The sequence below is a fragment of the Podarcis bocagei genome (genome assembly GCF_964188305.1).
Source record: "Podarcis bocagei genome assembly, chromosome: 1".
NCBI classification, from domain to species: domain Eukaryota; kingdom Metazoa; phylum Chordata; class Lepidosauria; order Squamata; family Lacertidae; genus Podarcis; species Podarcis bocagei.
This window is the reverse complement of record NC_138125.1, coordinates 3188952-3210292: the sequence shown is the minus strand read 5'-3', so window position 1 is coordinate 3210292 and position 21341 is coordinate 3188952.

Here is a 21341-nt window from a genome sequence, read left to right as displayed (position 1 = left end):
ACATGACCCAGAAGCTGTACGCTGGCTCCCTCGGCCAATAAAGCGAGATGAGCGCCGCAACCCCAGAGTCGTCTGCGACTGGACTTAACTTTCAGGGGTCCTTTACCTTTACCTTTTTTAAAGTTGTATTTCAAGGACTGTGGTTGCATGAGAGATTGCTTTGAGGTTGAACAGCTAAGGTGATATATCTTTTGCCTCTACAGTCTGCGTCTTAATGGCACTGCTCTCGCAGAGTCTATGTCCAGTATTGCATTGCTGTATGACTGGTTGGAAATTTGGTGTTAGCCTCTGTACTTGGACGCCTTAAAGGGAGGTTCCCAGACAGCGAACATGAAAAAAAACCACACACCACATACCTATGACATATTTTCTATTCTGGGATGAGTGTGGAATGCTTTTTAGGAAACAGTTTTATTCACTCAAAATGTGTAGCCTCCATATTTTTTTTAATGTAATGCGATCTACAGCTAAGGTTCCCAAACTGTGGTCCAAGGCCCACCAATGACCCATGAGCTTTGTTTAGGTGGTCTCCAGTGTGTCTGTGAAGAAGAGTGGGCACAGTGTTTCAAATAATCATAGAATTGTAGAATTGTAAAGTTGTGAGGGATCCACAAGGGTCATCTAGTCCAATCCAGGAATCTCAGCTAAAGCATCCAGGGGAAATGTCTATCCAAACTTGGCTGAAAAACCTCCAAGGGAGACTGTTTCACTGTTGGACAGCTCTTACTGTCATAAAGTTTTTCTGTATGTTTCGTTGGAATCTCCTTTCTTGTAACTTGAAGCCATGAGTTCGAGTCCCACCCTCCAAAGCTGGAGAAAACAAGCTTGTTCCATCTCCCATGTGTCAGCTCATATTTCAAGATGTCTATCATATCTCCTCTCAGTCTCCTCTTTTCCAGCCTAAACATACTCAGCTCCTTCAACCATTCCTCATCAGGCTTGGTTTCCAGACTCTTGGTTCATTTTTTTACCCATTGGGTTCCTTTTTAACTTTCATCTTTACTTATGATTATTTTATATTCCACGGAGTTCAAATTGCAATGCAATGAAATCCTATACAAGAAATGAAATAAAGAATAACGATGCGATTAAAACTAGGCACGCAATGCCCACCCACCCCTCGCAAGAATTTGAGCGTTTCATGTGGCAGTTCCCACACTTCGGAACTCCCTGCTTATTGAGAGCAAGCAGGCAACTCTTTCTGGTGCCCACTGAAAACATTCTTGTCAAGGTAAGCCCAGATGCCTAGAAAACGGAGGCAATTTTCATCTGCTTTAGCGTTTTGACTTTTGTATGTTTTAAAGTAGAATTGAAAAGTCTTTTCTTGATTCAGTTGTTTTATCTTTTTGTAAACCGCTTTGAGGTTTTTCTTAACAATCAAGTGGCGTATACATTTTTATGACATGAATAATGAAATCGCAGTGCCGCAGGTAGGTGGAGGCTGAGCCCAGCGCATTCCCAGCTGACTCCACATAAATGTTACAGAAAAGCGGCAATTCTGTCAGTGGTAGGAGAAGAAAACACACCTCGATTGCTTGCAAACTTTCCCGAGCCGGCTGCTGCAAGCCTGGCTTATTCCTATATCGTTCCAGCCAGATTTTTCCATTTATGGGGGGGGGGAGAGGGGGAGAGGAGGGGGAGCCACTTAATTAAACATATTCTGAAGCCCACAGCTGTATAATTTTTTCGGTTGTTATTTAATTGCCTGAAATAAACCCCCTTTTGTGCATGTTGGTAATAAGCTATTTGCTTTGAGAAACGAAGCGCTCTGGCAGATGGCAGCAAGGAGCTTCTGGCTGGGAGACAGTCGGATTTTTTTTATTTTTAAAATTAAAAAAAGAGAGAGTTGGAAACATTATGTCACCAAACTACTGTTGCCAGGTATCCTGAGAGCAGCAGACCTTTGGAGCCATCGGAGATGGGAGTGGCCTGGTGGGGCATCGCCTAGGCCAGGGATCAGCAAACTTTTTCAGCAGGGGGCCGGTCCAGTCCCTCAGACCTTGTGAGGGGCCAGACTATATTTTTTGGGGGGGGAATGAACAAATTCCTATGCCCACAAATAACCCAGAGATGCATTTTAAATAGAAGGACACATTCTGCTCATGTAAAAACATGCTGATTCCCGGACCGTCTGTGGGGCTGGATTTAGAAGGCAATTGGGCCAGATCCGGCCCCCAGGCCTTAGTTTGCCTACCCATGGCCTAGGCAGCCTTAAAGAAACTTTGGGACTCATTGCCCTTGTTATGTACTGAGTTGAATAGGATCCAAAATGCAGCAGTCTGATTGGTCCTTGAACAATAGGATTCAGAATGCAGCAGTCTGATTGGTCTTTGAACAATAGGATTCAGAATGCAGCAGTCTGATTGGTCCTAGAACAATAGGATCCAAAATGCAGCAGTCTGATTGGTCCTTGAACAATAGGATTCAGAATGCAGCAGTCTGATTGGTCCTAGAGCAATAGGATTCAGAATGCAGCAGTCTGATTGGTGGTCCTAGAACAATAGGATCCAGAATGCAGCAGTCTGATTGGTCCACAGGAGCCACCCAATCCAGCTCCAGGTGGAAGTGAATCCGCAACCTGATTGGCCTACAGGAGAATCCCAGAATTAGCCAGTCACGTGGGGCCCATTGTGTAAATAACGTATACAAGGCAGACATTCTAGGGATATTCCATTCCCCCTCACCACTATGAGCTGAATAAAGAGCATGAAATCCACTCTCGACTCCGAGTATATTTCAGCCCCCTCAAAGGAAAGCTGTGCCAAGGAAAAGCTCTGGGCAAATCCCAGTCTCTGAGCGGAGCAAGATTCCAGGCGTTCCAGGCTCTCGCTCGGGGTTGATGTTTTCCTTTGGGAATAAGGCACAGCAGAGACTGTGGAGTCTAATTTAGTTTTAGATTTATTTACACACATATACAACCTGAGCCTATGATGGAGGGTCTCGTTTCTTCCATACCTGCAGCCTTGCATCCCAGCCAAAAGCAAACACTTTTTGCCTTCAGGATCCGGCCCGCGGACTGTCCGTGGATCGGTGTGGGGATTCTGATCGTTTGGGCTGGGGCATTTCTCTCCCTCACACGCATCACGGTGGCGCCTCCTCCCTCCCTCCCTCCCTCCCTCCCTCCCTCCTCCTGGCTTCTCCCTGCCCTGCCTAGAGGAGGAAGGGGGCTGGGCTGAGCTGGCTGAGCGCCATTTTGAGCAGCCCCTCTCTGGAGCCAGCCCTTTCGCGCCACTCATCTTCCCTTCACCACCACCGCTGCCCTCGTGCTCCTGTGGGCCAGAGAGTGGAGCGGATGTGCTCGCTCTGCTTACCCACGAGAAGCGATGAACAGGAATATTAATTGTGTGAATAAGTGTCACCTATGTGCTGTATGGGTTGCACAATCTTCATTAACAACACAGGTTGCATTTCTTCAGTGTTACCCACGAGAAGCGGCAGCAGCGGTGGTGGTGGCAGCCCATGGGAGGGTAAGCTCAGCAGCTGGGGGTGGAGAGGAGAACTACTTGCCCCCCTCGCCTCTTCTTCCAGCTCCCCCCCCCCCGGTGCAGCTTTTCTGGCCTGTCACAAGGTCTGAGGGACAGTGGACCAGCCAGATATCACATACTCACGATTTCACTTCTTCCTGATTTCATCAGGTACATTCAGCAACGAGCAATGTTTGTGCTCTGCAACATCTGCATTGCGAAACCTGCCCTTTCCTGTTCCTACCAGTGACTATGAATCATGTTCCGTTTAACTTTTCAGTTCGCAGAGCCTGATGGGTGTGAATGTGTCTCAGGGTCCCACACTGAACATCTGTGATACTAAAATAACATCATAGCTGTCGGCTTTTACCAATCCCAGTAATCTTCCATTGCCAGCTTATTATGCCCCGTTACCTAGGCCAGCCTAATTTCGGCTAAATCCGTTTACAATTCAGCCTTTTCTCCCTTGCTATAAGCATTTTAAAGCGGCAATCATTTAAAGCACCTTGATAATGGACAAGCTGACTATGGATCTTATTTCCCTCTCTTTATAACCCTTTCCCTGCCCCTGCCTGGTGTGAGCTCCTGTCTGGTGGCAGGGCGAGGGCTGGAGGAGTTTACTCTGCCCCTGTCTGAGGTCCTTGTGCTCAAACCTGCTCCGGGCACAAGCAAACACTGCTATGCCCCTGTCGTGAGAACATCGAGTTGCTTGACTAGACGGGTCTCCTTTGGCCTGATCCAGCCGGCAGGCTCACCTGATGTTCTTATGCACTGACTCAGCTCAGAAACGCATGAAGGGGCTGTGATAGGAATTTGGAGGTCTTAGATATATGTTAAATGTTCATAAGTGTACCAACCAAGCCCATACATAGATCAGCACAGGAAGACCGACCTGGAACCATTTTGATTCCCAAACTGACCAAATGTTTTCTCTGCAAGGTCAAAGGAAAATGGAAAAGCCTCCCCATTGTCTTTTCCTTCACAAATCCTGTCTTAAGGGTATGTCTATGTTTGAATAGGGTGTGAGCCTGTGACCTGGCCCAGGAACTAAGTATTTATCACTACAAAAGAATGGCCAGGCTCCCCAGGCAATCCAATCAAGTAATCTGCCAGACAGGAGATAAACAATGACAGGAGAAAAACAACATTCAAATTTTCTGTTTTAGACCGCCTTTTCTGTGATGTAGGTATGATGTATCTGAGGGGTGGTCTTAGGTTGCACCCCTTCTGTGATGTATGTATGATGTTTCTGGGGGTGGTCTTGATCTACAGGGTGGGAATTTCAAAAGTCTTTATAAGGCCTTGCATGCCATTTTTCTGGGTTCTTCCTCCTCTCCTGCGGGTGAGAGAAGCACCCTGTTGCAACAGATCAATAAAGATCAAGCTTACTAGCTGCTTTGCTTCTCAATATTCTCTGGTTGGCCTCTCTTATTTTCTCCTACTAATAGGGAACCTACGTAAGGACTCTATACGGGCTCCTGGGTACCCCATAAGGGAAAAGGGCAGATTTTTGTTTACAACAGGGCACAGAGGAGGGTGGGAGCAAATGCTGCCCAAAAAAGGGTGCTGTGCAAAGGTGCTGAATGCAGATCTTGAGCAGGAGGCCGCAGAGACAGAGCCTTGTTTTCCTTCGATGTTTGAGACAGGCTTCTGCTTGCACTGAATGACAGGCTTTTGAGAGCGTCTTGGAAAAGAGAGGCTTAGTCGCAGAGAGCGAATGTTAGCTGGAGCATTCAGGAAGGCATCCTCTGCCGCTGGAACGAGACATCATCAGCCTATCAATCAGCACGACTGAACCTGCATCTCACTGATCACAGAACCTTTCGATACGGAAAAATCTAGGTGTGAGGTTGCTCAGTCCCCCAGCTGGTCGGGCAGATCCAGCGGGTCCCTGCAGAATAAAGGAAGGAGTCCAGCCACCAACTGGAGCAAATAGCTGTAGACCAAAGTTTATTGCGCAACAGGTTCAAAGAGGAATTTTGAACCCCGAGGATGGGGTGACAAGGTCTTTTAAAACTTTCCCACCATATCCCAGAATACAGTTCATACAGCATCATTGCTACATCACTGACATGTCACAAAAGGGGAGGGGTAGACAGGGGTGGTGCTGTGGGTTAAGCCACAGAGCCTAGAACTTGCCGATCAGAAGGTCGGCGGTTCAAATCCCCGCGATGGGGTGAGCTCCTGTTGCTCGGTCCCTGCTCCTGCCAACCTAGCAGTTCGAAAGCACGTCAAAGTGCAAGTAGATAAATAGGTACCACTCAGGTGGGAAGGTAAATGGTGTTTCTGCGCGCTGCTCTGGTTCGCCAGAAGCGGCTTAGTCATGCTGGCCACATGACCCGGAAACGGTACTCCAGCTCCCTCGGCCAGTAAAGCGAGATGAGCGCCGCAACCCCAGAGTCAGCCACGACTGGACCTAATGGTCAGGAGTCCCTTTACCTTTAGACAGGGGTTACACCAGTTTAACCTTGGCAAACGTGTCCAGACAAGTCCTTGGTACAAGATTAGCATAAGCAGACATGTCAGGGCAAGACCCAGGTATCAGATTAGCATAGGCAAACACCTCTGAAGTCCCACCACCCAAAGTACAATAGAACTTCCTTTGCATGTCTGGCCCCTTGGCAAGTCTGGTGATGGGATTAGGCTTTCCTTGGCTAACAATCTGCAATTGTCACCTCTGGGCACTTCCTGGAGTCCTTTTTCAAGGGGGAAAATAGCTTTGGAATGGAGGAAACTGGCAAAGGAGTGGATTTTATATTATTTTTAAAGCTAGGTAACTTCCCTGAGCTGTCAAGTTGGAAGGATACATTAAGGCATAATATCTGTAACATTTTACAACTTTAAAGATGTGCCCCCTCGCGTAATTTCCGTAACACTTTAAAGATACCCAGCAGAGACTGTTCCTGTTCCTCAGCAGCAGAGAGAGAGAGGCAGTTGGCAGAGAGGTATTTCCAAAGGGAAGGATGCAGCCCAGGGCACAGAATAGCACCCCCAGCTCAGGCTTAATACCGGAACAGACCAGCCCAGTACTGCCTGCAGTGACTGACAGCTGCTTTCTCAGGTCTCGGGCAGAGATGAGCCTTTCTCCTTTGTGCAGCACATACCGTATTTTTCGCTCTATAGGACGCACCAGGCGATAAGACGCACCTAGTTTAGGGGGGGAGGAAACGAGAGAAAAAAAATTCTGAATCCCAGAAGCCAGAACGGCAAGAGGGATCTGGCTTCTGGGATAGCCTCTTGCTGGTCTGGCTTCTGGGATAGCCGCACGAAGCCTCTCCCGGGCAGCGGGATGAAGGCTCCCCCTGCCCGGAAGAGGCTGCGCGCGGCTAAGCTGCCCTCTGTACCTCCCCCCATCTCCCACAAGAACCGCATACTCTTCAAAGGGAGCGTGGTTCTTGGGGGCTTTTCTGGGAGGTGGGGGAAGGGACAGAGTCACATGCTCTGTCCCTTCCCCCCACTTCCCACAAGAGCCGTGCGAAGCCTCCGCAGGACAGCGGGGAGCCTTCGACCTGCTGCCCTATGGAGACTTCGCGGGGGCTATCCAAAAGCCAGAATAGCTAGAGGGAGCGCTGCGCAGTGCTCCGTCTCCCTGTTCTGGCTTCTGGGATAGCCCGTGAAGCCTCCGGAGGGCAGCGGGACGAAGGCACCCCGCTGCCCTGCGGAGGCTTTGCACAGCTAAGCCCGAAGCAAGAACAGCGAGATGGAGCGCTGCGCAACGCTCCCTCTCCCTGTTCTGGCTTCTGGCTTAGCCGCGCATCCTGCATTCACTCTATAAGACGCACACACATTTCCCCTTACTTTTTAGGAGGGAAAAAGTGTGTCTTATAGAGCGAAAAATACAGTAGTACAGTTGGAACTCACTCCCACAGGAAGCACTTACGTTCTTTAGCAGCCGATGCTGCGAATGTTGCTGTCTGCTGGTTCCTCCTTAGCCACTCACCCAGAAACCAAGCTTTGCACTGGTAGACCCAGGGAGAATTCTGGCAAGGGCTGCGGGTAATGATTCTTCTCCAGTGTCAGATTTACTCTTGCTGTCAGCAGCGAGTTGCTGGGCAAAACGGCAACTGTGAGAACATTCAAGTCGTGACGCCTTTATTTTATTTTTATTATATTTTTTGGGAGCCTTTGGCTTGATTTTTTAAATATAGTTTTTATTGATTTTCTTTTCTCAGAACAAATATTCAATATCATTACTTAACATTCATTTTCCCATTTTCCCCCTCCCTGTGACTTTCCCCAACTTCCATTTCTGGTTTATTATGTCAAATGTTACATTCTGGTATCTGTACATAATACTATGTTATCACCTGTTATAGTTCTTGTTCTCTGTAAATAAAATTGTATATGTTTATTTGATTCTTCCAACGAGTCCATGCTTCTGTTGTTTCTGCAAATAAGTTGTAAAAGGTTCCCATTCTTTTTCAAAATCACTATTGTCCTTTTCACCCAGTTTATCCGTTAACTTTGCTAACTCTGCATAGTTCATCAGCTTTTCTTGCCATTTTTCTTTTGATGGTGTTTCTCCAGTCTTCCAATTCTGTGCTATTAAAATTCTTGCTGCTGTTGTAGCATACATAAATAATGTCCAATTTTCTTTTGGCAATTCTTGTCCTAAAATACCCAACAGAAAGGCTTCTGTTTTTTTTAACAAAGTTTATTTTGAACATTTCCCATTTTTGTTTATGATCTTGCAATCCCACCACATATGGTAACATGTACCTTCCCCTTCTTTACATCTCCAACAATTCATTTGTTCTGTTTTATACATTTTTGCCCGTTTTAATGGTGTAATATACCACCTATACAGCATTTTCATGTAATTCTCTTTCAACAATATGCAATTTCAAGTTATCTTTCCAAAGCCTTATCCAATCCTCAAATTGTATGTTGTGACCTAAATCCTGTGCCCACTTAAACATTACTGATTTGACTTCCTCATCTTTAGTTTCCTGTTCCATGACACCTTTATTTTGAGCTTCCAATCCCTTTTCTGTCTGTGACGTCCAGTGAAGCTGAATGCTGCAAGATTCAGGACAGATGTAAAGTGGGACTTCTCTATGCAGTACATCATTTAAAGCCCTTCATGGCCTAGGACCCTCGTACCTACGGGACCGCCTCTCCCGGTATGCCCCATGGAGGACCTTAAGGTCCATAAATAGCAGCACTCCAGAGGTCCCGGGAAGTCAGATTAGGAAGTCAGATTAGCCTCCACCAGAGCCAGGGCCTTTTCAACACTGGCCCCGGCCTGGTGGAACGCTCTGCCTCATGAGACCAGGGCTCTGCAGGATCTGATTTCTTTCCGCAGGGCCTGTAAGACAGAGTTGTTCCACCTGGCCTTTGGCTTGGAGTCAGCCTGATCCTTTCCGCCTCTTTCCTTTTCCTTCTGTCATGGATCCCCTATTTGGGACTTCCCTGGCATTTTTCTGGCCCACATAGGACCAGTCTGGATAGCTGGCCTTGGTGAAGACTTGACGTTTTCTCCCCCCAAACAGTTTTGAGTTTCTACTGAAATGAGGCTGCATTTTAAGTTGTATTTTAATCCTGTTTTTAAATTGTATTTTAATCAATTGTTTTTATACCTGATGTTAGCTGTCCTGAGCCTGGTCTTAGCCGGGGAGGGCGGGGTATAAATTATTATTATTATTGTTGTTGTTGCTATCATCATCACCATTAACCTAATAATAATAATAATAATAATAATAATAATAATAATAATAATAATAATAATAATTTATTATTTGTACCCCGCCCATCTGGCTGGGTTTCCCCAGCCACTTTGGGCGGCTTCCACAGAGACCAAAAATACACTAAAATGTCACACATTAAAAACTTCCCTGAACAGGGCTGCCTTCAGATGTCTTCTGAATGTTAGGTAGTTGTTTATCGCTTTGACATCTGATAGGAGCGCATTCCACAGGGCAGGCGCCACTACCAAGAAGGCCCTCTGCCTGGTTCCCTATAGCCTCACTTCTCGCAATGAGGGAACCGCCAGAAGGCCCTCGGCGCTGGACCTCAGTGTCCGGGCAGAACGATGGAGGTGGAGACGCTCCTTCAGGTATACTGGACTGAGGCCGTTTAGGGCTTTAAAGGCCAACACCAGCACTTTGAATTGTGCTCAGAAAAGTACTGGGAGCCAATGTAGGTCTTTCAAGACTGGTGTTATGTGATCTCGGTGGCCGCCCACACACCCACAGGATGCAGGGATGGCCACCAACTTGGACGTCTTTAAAAAAGGATTAGACAAATTGATGGAGGAGGAGAGAGCTGTTGATGGCAACTGGCCAGGATGGCTCTGCTCCACAGTCGGAGGCAGCAATGTGTCTGATTACCTGTTGCTAGAAAAAAACAGGAGGGGAGAGTTCCTCTGGTTTTGGGGTTCTCCTTCCCACAAGCATCTGGTTGGCTACTGGGAGAACAGGATTGCTCCCTTCCCACTTGTGATCCCGTCTTCTATTCACTTCATCCTGATAAATCTCTATAGAATCATAGAATCATAGAGTTGGAAGAGACCACAAGGGCCATCGAGTCCAACCCCCTGCCAAGCAGGAAACACCATCAGAGCACTCCTGACATATGGTTGACACATATCCTAAGTGTCTTTTTGCTATCCTAGGTTCAATTTCCGCCAGTGCCATCAATTACAAATGTCCTTTGGTCCACTCTCAAGCACTGAATATGTATCAGCTCACAATTCAGCAATTTGGAGAGATGCAGACCACCCCCAGGTTCATTCTGAGTCTGTCCCTTTGACATCCCAGCATCCTTATGGAATCTGGGCATGGATGAACTATCTCCGGAACTGATTACATTCCTCAAATTATGACGCTGCTGGCTTTTCTCCATTTCCCCCTTCCCTCAGCAGTTTTCCTGGGAAAGTCTTCACCTCCCTCTTTGGTCGGGGAAATGATGAAACTCAGGTCACCCTCGATTTTGGACATCCCTGGCTGCAACTCCTCCTTTTGCTCTGCTATGTTTAGCTTGGAGAGGATGGAGGATGGAGAGGAAATATGGCAATGTTGTAAACAAAAATTGCCCTTTCCCCTTATGGGGTTTCCAAGAGCCCATATAGAGTCCTTACATAGGTTCCCTATTGGTAGGAGAGAATAACAGAGGCCAAGCAGAGAATATTGAGAAGCAAAGCAGCTAGTAAGCTTGATCTTTATTAAAGCTGTTGCAACAGGGTGCTCCCCTCACCCACAGGAGAGAGGAGGAACCCAGAAAAATGGTGTGCAAGGCTATATAAAGACTTTTGAAATTGCCACCCTGTAGATCAAGACCACCCCCGGAAACATCATACATTTATCACAGAAGGGGTGTAACCTAAGACCACCCCTCAGATACACCACACCTACATCACAAAAAGGCGGTCTTAAAACAGAATTTTGAATGTTGTTTATCTCCTGTCTGGCAGGTTACTTGATTGGATTGCCTGGGGAGCCTGGCCATTCTTTTGTAGTTCCTGGGCCAGGTCACAGGCTCACAGCCTATTCATATCTTAGATGTGCCCTTAAGACAGGATTTGTGTGGAAAGAGACAATGGGGAGGTTTCCCATTTTGACCTTGTGGAGAAAACATTTACTCAATTTAGGAATCAAAATGGTTCCAGGTTGGTCTTCTTGTGCTGATCTATGTACATGCTTGGTTGGTAGGCTTATGAACATGACCATATATCTAAGACTATAAAATTCCTATTATAGCAGCCACCTTCATATATCCAAAGGCGCTTTCACATTAAAATGCAAAAGAAATGAAATCCCTTCCCCATTCCTCATTGGTGGCTTGATTCATGCTTGGGTGGGTGTCCATGGGCAAGGACTAGTAGCCAGTGGCGTAGCGTGGGTTGTCAGCACCCGGGGCAAGGCAAGTAATTTGCGCCCCCTAACCCATGGATTTGCGCCCCCTAACCCCCAGATGTTGCGCCTGGTGCGGCCGGCACCCCCTGCACCCCCACGCTACGCCACTGCTAGTAGCTTCTGGGCGTGGGCCTTGGTATCTTATAGCTCCTCCAAGCATTGCCAGATTTACGTATAAGCTGAACAAGCTTAGGGCCCCACTCTCTTGCCCCTGTTGTAAATAAAAATATGCCCCCCCAATTTCACTATTAATATACTTCTTCTTAATTGTATTTCAGTTCAACAATTACTTTGATAAAATACATATTTTGTTATGTGCAAATGGCTTGAGATACCTATGAGGTCCATAAATGACCATATAGCATATATTCAACACAAAAAACAGCAACCATTTGTTGTTGACAAAGGACAGCTGGACATATAAAGGGCCCCATTACCTTCAGTAGCTGAGGACCTCATCAAAACTAAATCTGGCCCTTCCTCCAAGCCAGAAGAGAAGTAAGCATGCCTCTCCTGGTCTGCCCCGCGGAGGACCTTAAGGTCCACAAATGACAACACTTTGGAGGTCCCAAGTCACAAGGTGGTTAGATTGCTCTCAACTAGGGCCAGGGCCTTTTCAGTACTGGCCCCGACTTGGTGGAACACTCTGTCACAAGAGACCAGGGCCCTGCGGGACTTGACATCTTTCCGCAGGGCCTGCAAGACAGAATTGTTCCACCTGGCCTTTGGTTTGGACTCAGTCTGACCCTTATGTTTCCCTCCCCTTATGGTTTCGATCTATGGGCTACTTTTAAAATGAGGCTGCATTTTAAATTGTATTTTAACCTGTATTTTAAATTGGTCCCCCCCCCCCCATTATGATTTTACTGTAATTTTACTGGCGTTAGTCATCCTGAGCGCAGCTCTGGCCGGGGAGGGCGAGGTATAAATAAAAAATTATTATTATTATCATGTGGGGATATATATATATATATATATATATATATATATATATATATATAGGTTTTGGTGTCTTCGGGTGTCTTCCCGTGTAAGAGTTGGGGTGTCTAGGCGACGTTTCGACGAGGTCTCACTCGTCATCTTCAGGCTGGTGCTTTCGGCTTCTTGTTACTAGAACAGACACCCCAACTCTTACACGGGAAGACACCCGAAGACACCAAAACCTACATTCCTGTACCCGTGAAAATCTACGAAAGCAAATATATATATATATATATATATATATCCCTCTCTTAAAATCCACCTTGATTGCACATCTTTACTTTAAAGAGATCTTAGGGAAATTGAGATGTCTTGCAGGAGTGATGCCTGCAACTTGCATCCAAGAGCATTAATGGCCTGGTGGTCTGGTGCAAAGTGCAAACCATCCATCTGACCTTTGCTAAAAGCCCATTTAGTGGAGGAGAAGGACCTTCGGGAAGACGGCCAAAGTGATTTCAGAGAGGGCTGCTTTTGAGAGAGGCGAACTTGGAGCTAAATGGGTCACCTTCACTTCTCCTTGCAGCCAGGATCAAGCCATGTCACCGGTCCCTATGGCATGCAGGTTCCCCCCCCCCCACAAAACCTCATTCCCCCTTGTGTTGCATTCCCACAGATCACTGTGCTCCTGCAGGTGAGGGCCTCCTGCAGAAACTTGCCCTTTGAAACCCCTGCAGAGGGGAGCGCAGAGAGAAGGAACGCCCTGGTGCATCTGCATGGCCACCACCGGACACTTTCACCTGCCCCGACTACAACAAAACATGTCTCTCCCTTATTGGTCTCTAAAGTCTCAGCAGGTTTACCACACCTATCAGCCAATCACCCATTCCTACCTCCCTCCCTCTCACTATATATAAGAGTCTGGTGACTTCTGTTTCAGTGTATCTGAAGAAGTGTGCATGCACACGAAAGCTCATGCCAATAACAAATTTAGTTGGTCTCTAAGGTGCTACTGGAAGGAATTTTTGTTTGTTTGTTTCAGCAGGTGCTGTAACTCTTCAATGGTTTGCCTTCACCGCCGATGGTTCATTCCTCCATTGTCTCTCGAGACAGATGGGAGACAACAAGGAAATCTCTCCCCTTGACAGGCACCATCTCCTTTGTGTTTTTGGTGCCTAATGAAGACCTCCTTCTTTCAACAAGCCTTTTAAGCAGGGATCTTTCACAGTCTGCATCTGTATCGGAACTTTTAAAAAAGCTCTTTTTTTAATCGCTTGTGTGTTTTCTGACCTGGGCTCCTTTGGGAGGAAGGGTGGGATATAAAGTTAAACTGCAACAGCATCAACAACACTTTATTTGTTTGGTAATTCTTTAAACGGATGTACACGACAATGCTCACTGGAAGAACAGATCGTGAAACTGAGGCTCCAAGACTTTGGCCACCTCATGAGAAGAGAAGACTCCCTGGGAAAGACCCTGATGTTGGGAAAGATGGAGGGCACAAGGAGAAGGGGACGGCAGAGGATGAGATGGTTGGACAGTGTTCTCGAAGCTACAAACATGAGTCTGACCAAAGTGCGGGAGGCAGCGGAAGACAGGAGTGCCTGGCGTGCTCTGGTCCAGGGGGTCACGAAGTGTCAGACACGACTGAACGACTAAACAACAACAACAACAACACAACAATGGAAATACAGTAACACAGACTGAAACAGTTTTCCAATATAAATCTGGATACTTCTCATGAGTGAGCTGTTTATATAAGATGGACACTAAAACGATCGTGTGTTTTTATCAAGACGTTCTCGTAAAGTAATAAATAAATCACAAAACGATGAAGAAATGCAGAATACTTCATTTAAGGTTGGAATAACCAAGAACCCAAATTGCCAGATTTAGGCACCTTGGGGTTGCCAGGTGGGGAGTATTCCAACCTCTGAGATTTCAAAGCCCATACCTGACACCTAGTGGCGGCCACTGGAGAGCTCATGGAATTTGCAGCCAGTTTTGACTGAAACTTGCAAGCTGCATGCACAATCATCTATCTATCATCTAGCTTATCTGTCTGTCTGTCATCTAGATTCAGGTGGGTAGCCGTGTTGGTCTGACGCAGTCGAAATAAATAAAAAACTGTCCAGTAGCACCTTAGAGGCCAACTAAGTTTGTTCTGGGTATAAGCTTTTGTGTGCATGCACACTTTCTTCCTGTAGCACCGTAAAGGGACCCCTGACCATTTGGTCCAGTCGTGGCCAACTCTGGGGTTGCGGCACTCATCTCGCTTTACTGGTCAAGGGAGCTGGTGTACAGCTTCTGGGTCATGTGACCAGCATGACTAAGCCACTTCTCGCAAACCAGAGCAGCACATGGAAATGCCGTTTACCTTCCCGACAAAGTGGTACCTATTTATCTACCTGCACTTTGACGTGCTTTTGAACTGCTAGGTTGGCAGGAGCAGGGACTGAGCAATGGGAGCTCACCCCGCCGCGGGGATTCGAACCGCCGACCTTCTGATTGGCAACCAGTAGGCTCAGTGGTTTAGACCACAGCGCCGCCCGCATCCCCTGTAGCACCTTAGAGACCAACTAAGTTTGTTCTGGGTACAGTGGTACCTCGGGTTAAATACGCTTCAGGTTACAGACTCCATTAACCCAGAAATAGTACCTCGGGTTAAGAACTTTGCTTCAGGATGAGAACAGAAATCGCGCGGCGGCAGCATGGCAGCAGGGGGTGGCCCCATTAGCTAAAGTGGTGTCTCAGGTTAAGAACAGTTTCAGGTTAAGAACGGACCTCTGGAACGAATTAAGTAGGTAACCAGAGGTACACTGTATAAGCTTTTGTGTGCATGCACACAAAAGCTTATACCCAGAACAAACTTAGTTTGTCTCTAAGGTGCTACTTTGCCAACAAAGGTCCATATAGTTAAAGCTATAGTTTTCCCATTAGTGATGTATGGAAGTGAGAGCTGGACCATAAAGAAGGCTGATCGCTGAAGAATTGATGCTTTTGAATTCTGGTGCTGGAGAAGACTCTTGAGAGTCCCATGGACTGCAAGAAGATCAAACGTATCCTATCTTCAGGAAATTAGCCCTGAGCGTTCCCTGGAAGGACAGATCCTGAAGCTGAGGCTCCAAGACTTTGGCCACCTCATGAGAAGAGAAGACTCCCTGGAAAAGACCCTGATGCTGGGAAAGATGGAGGGCACAAGGAGAAGGGGACGACAGAGGACGAGATGGTTGGACAGTGTTCTTGAAGCTACAAACATGAGTCTGACCAAACTGCGGGAGGCAGTGGAAGACAGGAGGGCCTGGCGTGCTCTGGTCCAGGGGGTCACAAAGAGTCGGACACAACTAATCGACTAAACAACAACAAAGGTGCTACTGGACAATTGTCTGTCATCTGTCTGCCTACCACACACACACAATGATTATTAAAGACCCTCTTGTCCACCTGGAGATTTAAGCCCCCCCCACCTGCCACCTGGAGGGGGCCAAGCAAACCTGCAGGTTTCAGCTCCGTCCTGGAGGTCTGGCAGCTCTGACATGCCCTGAGCTGCGATGAATACAGCAAGGTGCAGGCGGGTTTGTGTGTGAACCATTTGGGGTTCATGGTGCCTGCATTCCTTGACACTGCTTTCCGGAACTTTCTCCTGCAGGGTGGAATGTATCATGGAAATTTTGGGGGGTTTTTTTTGGTCTTTTAACTAGCACCATCTCAACCCATCAGCCTCAATTTGATCACCGATCTCTTATTGCATTCCCCTTTCCCAAATGCACTGCACCAAAGAACGGCATAGAGATTGCCGCCGGGGGTTCCCGTTCCTCTGAAAATATTAAAAAAATTGTAATGTAAATGATCCGGCATCCGCGGCCAAAATCACTTTGGAGCACAGGGAAGGTAATCAATTCAAGCATTCAAGCCGTCAGTCCTTTGTCAAGTCGCATTGGAACCTCAGCCATCCAGAGAAAATCATTCCTTCATGAGAAATCCGGGAGAAAAATGCTAGGAGATGTGTAAGGTTCTGAAAAAGAAAGTGCATGTATGTGTGAGAGTGTTTGTGTGTGTGAGAGAGAGGGGAGGGGGAGCAAGGAGAGATAGCCGGTTCTTCATTTCCTGAGTTCTCAGAACAATCAGCAACTGAAACAGGATAAAATCTTCAAAGTCTCCTCATCTAGGGAAAGGGAGCTTCTTCATAAATATTTGACTGCTGTGGGAGAGCGAGATACTTTTGCTTATATTTCTGTTTTGATGCAACAAATTGGCGGCAGAGGGAGATGACACAGTGCAGAGGCACCCGAAGACTTGACAAGCCGTCTGATCAAAATTAAGGGTTAATAATTCAGAGGCAAGCCAAGTTTAGAAAACTGACATGGCAGGAGGGGAGGAAATTAGGCAAGGCGTGAAGAAAGCGACTGCTGCAGAGAAAAGTTTTTCTCCCTCTAGAACTCACAGACCTCCAATGAAGCTGAATGCTGGAAGATTCAGGGCAGATGGAAGAAAGGACTTTAAACTGTGGAACTCACTTCCACAGGAAAGGGGAGAGGTCCATCAGTGCCAGTCACTGGAAACCACAGTTATCTTGTGCTCAGATCCTGTTTGCTGGTTTCCTATAATGGGAAACTGGCCAGCCACTGGGAGAACAGGATGCTGGTCTGACCCTACAGGCTATTCTTATGTTCTTGTGAATTTTTGAGGGGATATTTACTAAGACCTTATGTGGGCACCATGGGAGGTACCAGCAGGGACACTGGTGCCCACGTGCGTCACGCTGGCGACCCTAGGAATACTGCAAAATGCCTTGTGTCTCCAGTGCCTCCTTCCAAAGTCTGTGTGTTATCGTCTGTGACAACATCTTAAGGCAGCCCTGTTCAGGGAAGTTTTTAATGTTTGATGTTTTACTGTATTTTTGGTCTCTGTGGAAGCCGCCCAGAGTGGCTGGGGAAACCCAGCCAGATGGGCGGGGTACAAATAATAAATTATTATTATTATTATTATTAAACAGTGGCTAGAATATGATGATATTCACAGAACTGGAAGGAACAGAATGTTGCAACGAAAAAGGAGTGGCTTTTGAAAGTAATAGGCTATGCAGAAATGGCAAATCTGACTGCAAAATTCAAAATGATGAGCTTTATATAGAAGAAAGGAGGCCTTTTGTGGACTATTTTTTAAAAATAAAATAAAAAAAATGGTCAAATGAAATCACTGGCAGGATTCGAGATAAAAGCAAAGAAGAAAAACGACAGAATAATTGTAACAGAGAAACTTTCTGTTATAGATAAAGATATAATGCAGTATTAGATGTATTTGATTTGAAGGTCGTTGCAAAAATGTGTGGGAAATGTTATAAAAATTACATACAAAGGGCGGGTGCTGGGACATCCTGCTGCTCAGAGAATTGCGTTAGGATGCCCTCCAAAACAGGCTCCGTTTCCGCTGTGATGGGCTTGCAAAAAGTTCCCTCGCAGCCCCTCAGGTATCTGTGTGTCCACTCGGCCTGCCTCTCTGCCAGCGCTCCCTGGAGTACAATTCATCGCAGTTAGCGATAATGAGACATTTCTGTCTGAAAGCAGAAAACGACTTGCCATCTTGCACCTGACAATATCTGTTTAGCTCGGCCGCGAATGTGAGTCGCTTCTGTCATATCAGCAAGAATGTCATTTTCCCTGACAACGTACACCGAAAACAATAATTTCAATTATGCCAGGGAAGGCAGCGGGGGCCGACAAACAGCTGTCAATCTGCCCCAGGTGCAAATTGGCTTTGGGTGACATCATAATTAGGAGCTGTTCGATAACGGCATGAGAAAGGCTGGCAAATGCTGCTTACGATACAGGTCAGGACTCGGCTGACATCCTGCAGCTGCTTTTAAAGCATCTATGGTGGATTTGCAGTCACACTCAGTGACTGGGGTGACCCCCCTCGCCCCGATGCCAGCGGATGAGAAAGACGGAGGCGTGAGCACATGGCTGTGGCTCCCCGTCAGCAGAAAATGTGTTGCTGTTGTTTGCAGAGAGTGCCTGGTGCTGCCTTGGAATTTACAGAAACACCAACATATTGCAATTTTTAAATGGCATAACAGTGGCGTAGTGCCAGGGCTCTGGGTGCAAAATTTTGAAGGGGCAAACCAGGCGCCCCTAGGCAGGTGCCAGCTTCCAGGGGGATCCCTGCCCTCCTCTGGGGAAGACAGCAAAGCAGCTCAGGCACAGAGGGAGGGAGGGAGGCAGAAGAACCAGTTAAGGCGGTGAGTGCCCTGTGCGAGTGTCTGGAGGTGGTTGGAGGATGCATGGCAGCTAACAGATTGAGGTTGAATCTTGACAAGACAGGAGTACAGTGGTGCCCCACAAGATGAACGCCTCGCAAGACGGAAAACTCGCTAGACGAAAGAGTTTTCCATTTTGGAGGTGCTTCGCAAAACGAATTTCCTATGGGCTTGCTTCACAAGACGACAATGTCTTGCGAGTTCCTGCTGCCCCCCCCTTTTCTAAGCCGCTAAGCCGCTTATCAGCTGATCCGATCAGCAGATAGGCCGCTAAAAGCCGCTAATAGCGCTAATCCGCTAATCCGTCAATGGGCTTGCTTCACAAGACGAAAAAACCGCTAGACGAAGAGAATCACAGAACGGATTCTTTTCGTCTTGCGAGGCACCACTGTACTGTTTTGGGGGGACAGGATACGGGTGGGTGTGGAGGACTCCTTGGTCCTGAATGGGGTAACTGTGCATTTTGGACTCACAGCTGCCCATGGAGGTGCAGGTCAATTCTGTGTCCAAGGCAGCTGTCTACCAGCTCCATCTGGTACGCAGGCTGAGACCCTACCTGCCCGCGGACTGTCTCACCAAAGTGGTGCATGCTCTGGTTATCTCCCGCTTGGACTACTGCAATGCGCTCTACGTGGGGCTACCTTTGAAGGTGACCCGGAAACTATAATTAATCCAGAATGCGGCAGCTAGACTGGTGACTGGGAGTGACCACTAAGACCACATAGCACCGGTCATGAAAAACCAGCATTGGCTCCCAGTACGTTTCCGAGCACAATTCAAAGTGTTGGTGCTGACCTTTAAAGCCCTAAACGGCCTCAGCCCAGTAGACCTGAAGGAGCATCTCCACCCCCATCGTTCAGCCCGGACACTGAGATCCAGCACCGAGGGCCTTCTGGCGGTTCCCTCATTGCGAGAAGTAAGGTTACAGGGAACCAGGCAGAGGGCCTTCTCGGTAGTGGTGCCTGCCCTGTGGAACACCCTCCCAGCAAGGGAGTCAAGGCAATAAACAACTACCGTATTTTTTGTTCTATAAGACTCACTTTTTCCCTCCTAAAAAGTAAGGGGAAATGTGTGTGCGTCTTATGGAGCGAATGCAGGCTGCGCAGCTATCCCAGAAGCCAGAACAGCAAGAGGGATTGCTGCTTTCACTGCACAGCGATCCCTCTTGCTGTTCTGGCTTCTGAGATTCAGAATATATTTTTTCTTGTTTTCCTCTTCCAAAAACTAGGCGCGTATTGTTGTCTGGTGCATCTTATAGAGCGGAAAAATACGGTAATTTACTTTTAAAAGACAACTGAAGGCAGCCCTGTTTAGGGAAGTTTTTAATGTTTGAAGTTTTATTCTGTTTTTAGTGTTCTGTTGGGAGGCACCCAGAGTGGCTGGGGAAACCCAACCAGATGGGCGGGGTATAAATAATAAATCATTACTATTATTATTACTCTCTGTGGGAATGGGGGAATTTGGCCATCAACAGCTGCATCTGCCTGCCAGGCTCCCCCCTGCGTAGACAGGAGGTGCAGCGCAGCCCCATTTGGTTCTGTGGGGGGGGGGGTCATCGCTCCGGTGCCATCAGCAGCTTCTCTGTCCTGGGCACCAGCAACCCACGCTACACCTCTGTGGCACTATGTGTGAGCTTGGGCTCATCACACCAAAAAGTGGGTCACCTGGCTGCGGTGGGCGGGGCCATAGGCAAAAGTGAGCAGAGCAACAAATAGAAAGGTTATAGCTGTACAGTAGGCTGGTTTCTATACACATTCCTAGATTTAGATAAGCAAGGGGCATTGTCAGAGTTCAAGGACTCATTTCAACCAGGCAATAAACTCTTGAGGGCCAGGAAGAGATGTGGCCAGGGGAGGATTCCAAGGGCCAGCGTAAGAGGCCTGGAGGGCCACATTCACCCCCTGGGTGTGAGGTCCCCTACCCCTGATGTAAAGAGACAGACAGATCCCCAAACCCCATGTCTGCTTCTGCAAAGATTTGGGCCGTGTGGTTTTTCCTTTCCTTGCTCTCGGGATTAGTGGTTTAACTCCATGGGATTTATCACCGAGTGCGAAGTTATTAGCATCACACTTGGCCTCGGAAGGTGTCCTTGCCCCCTTCCCATTCCCCCACAGCTTTAGTTGGGAGCTTTAGCGAAATCCTCTTTGGAGATCAGCTCGGAGGGGCCTCCTGCCTCAATCTTCTCCACCCCCTTAATGCAGAGGCTTCATGGCTCCAGAAACAGAAATCTTAGTGTTGCACAGAAGTTTGATCTCTGAGTGCCGGGGAGGAGAGAGTTCTGCTTTTGCACTTGAATCCTGGACTAGATGGGGCCACTCTTGCCTGACCCAGCAGACAGGCTCCCCTTACATACTTATGAAGCTGCAGTCTCTAAAAATAAGGAAGAGAAAACCCCACTCAGTGCTGAATTAATTAAACCATGGCAACCCACCTGTCACGACAATACTGTGACGTCATGTGAATGACAGGTGGGTTATCTGACCCGCCTGTGAAAAACTCCATCGTGCCCTTAATGCCTGCAACATGCTCCCTGTGTTCCCTCACTGTCTGTCAGTTGGTTTCCATTGAACCTCTGTTTTAGCAGTAGTTTTAATGGAAATGCTTCGTCCTACAGGAGCAAGACTAATAAGCATCAGGAAGAACTTTCTGACAGTAAGAGCTGTTTGACAGCGGAACAGTCTTCCTTGCAAGGTGGTGGACTTGCAAGGACTCCTTCCTGTGGGATGTGAAACACAAGAGCAGTCAAGTATAACATTCCTAGAGTGAACATGTTTACACATGGGGAGGAATGTTTGTCCAGCCAGCAGGTAAACTTTCTGTTTCCTTCTGGGCTGGGGCAGACTTCCTCTG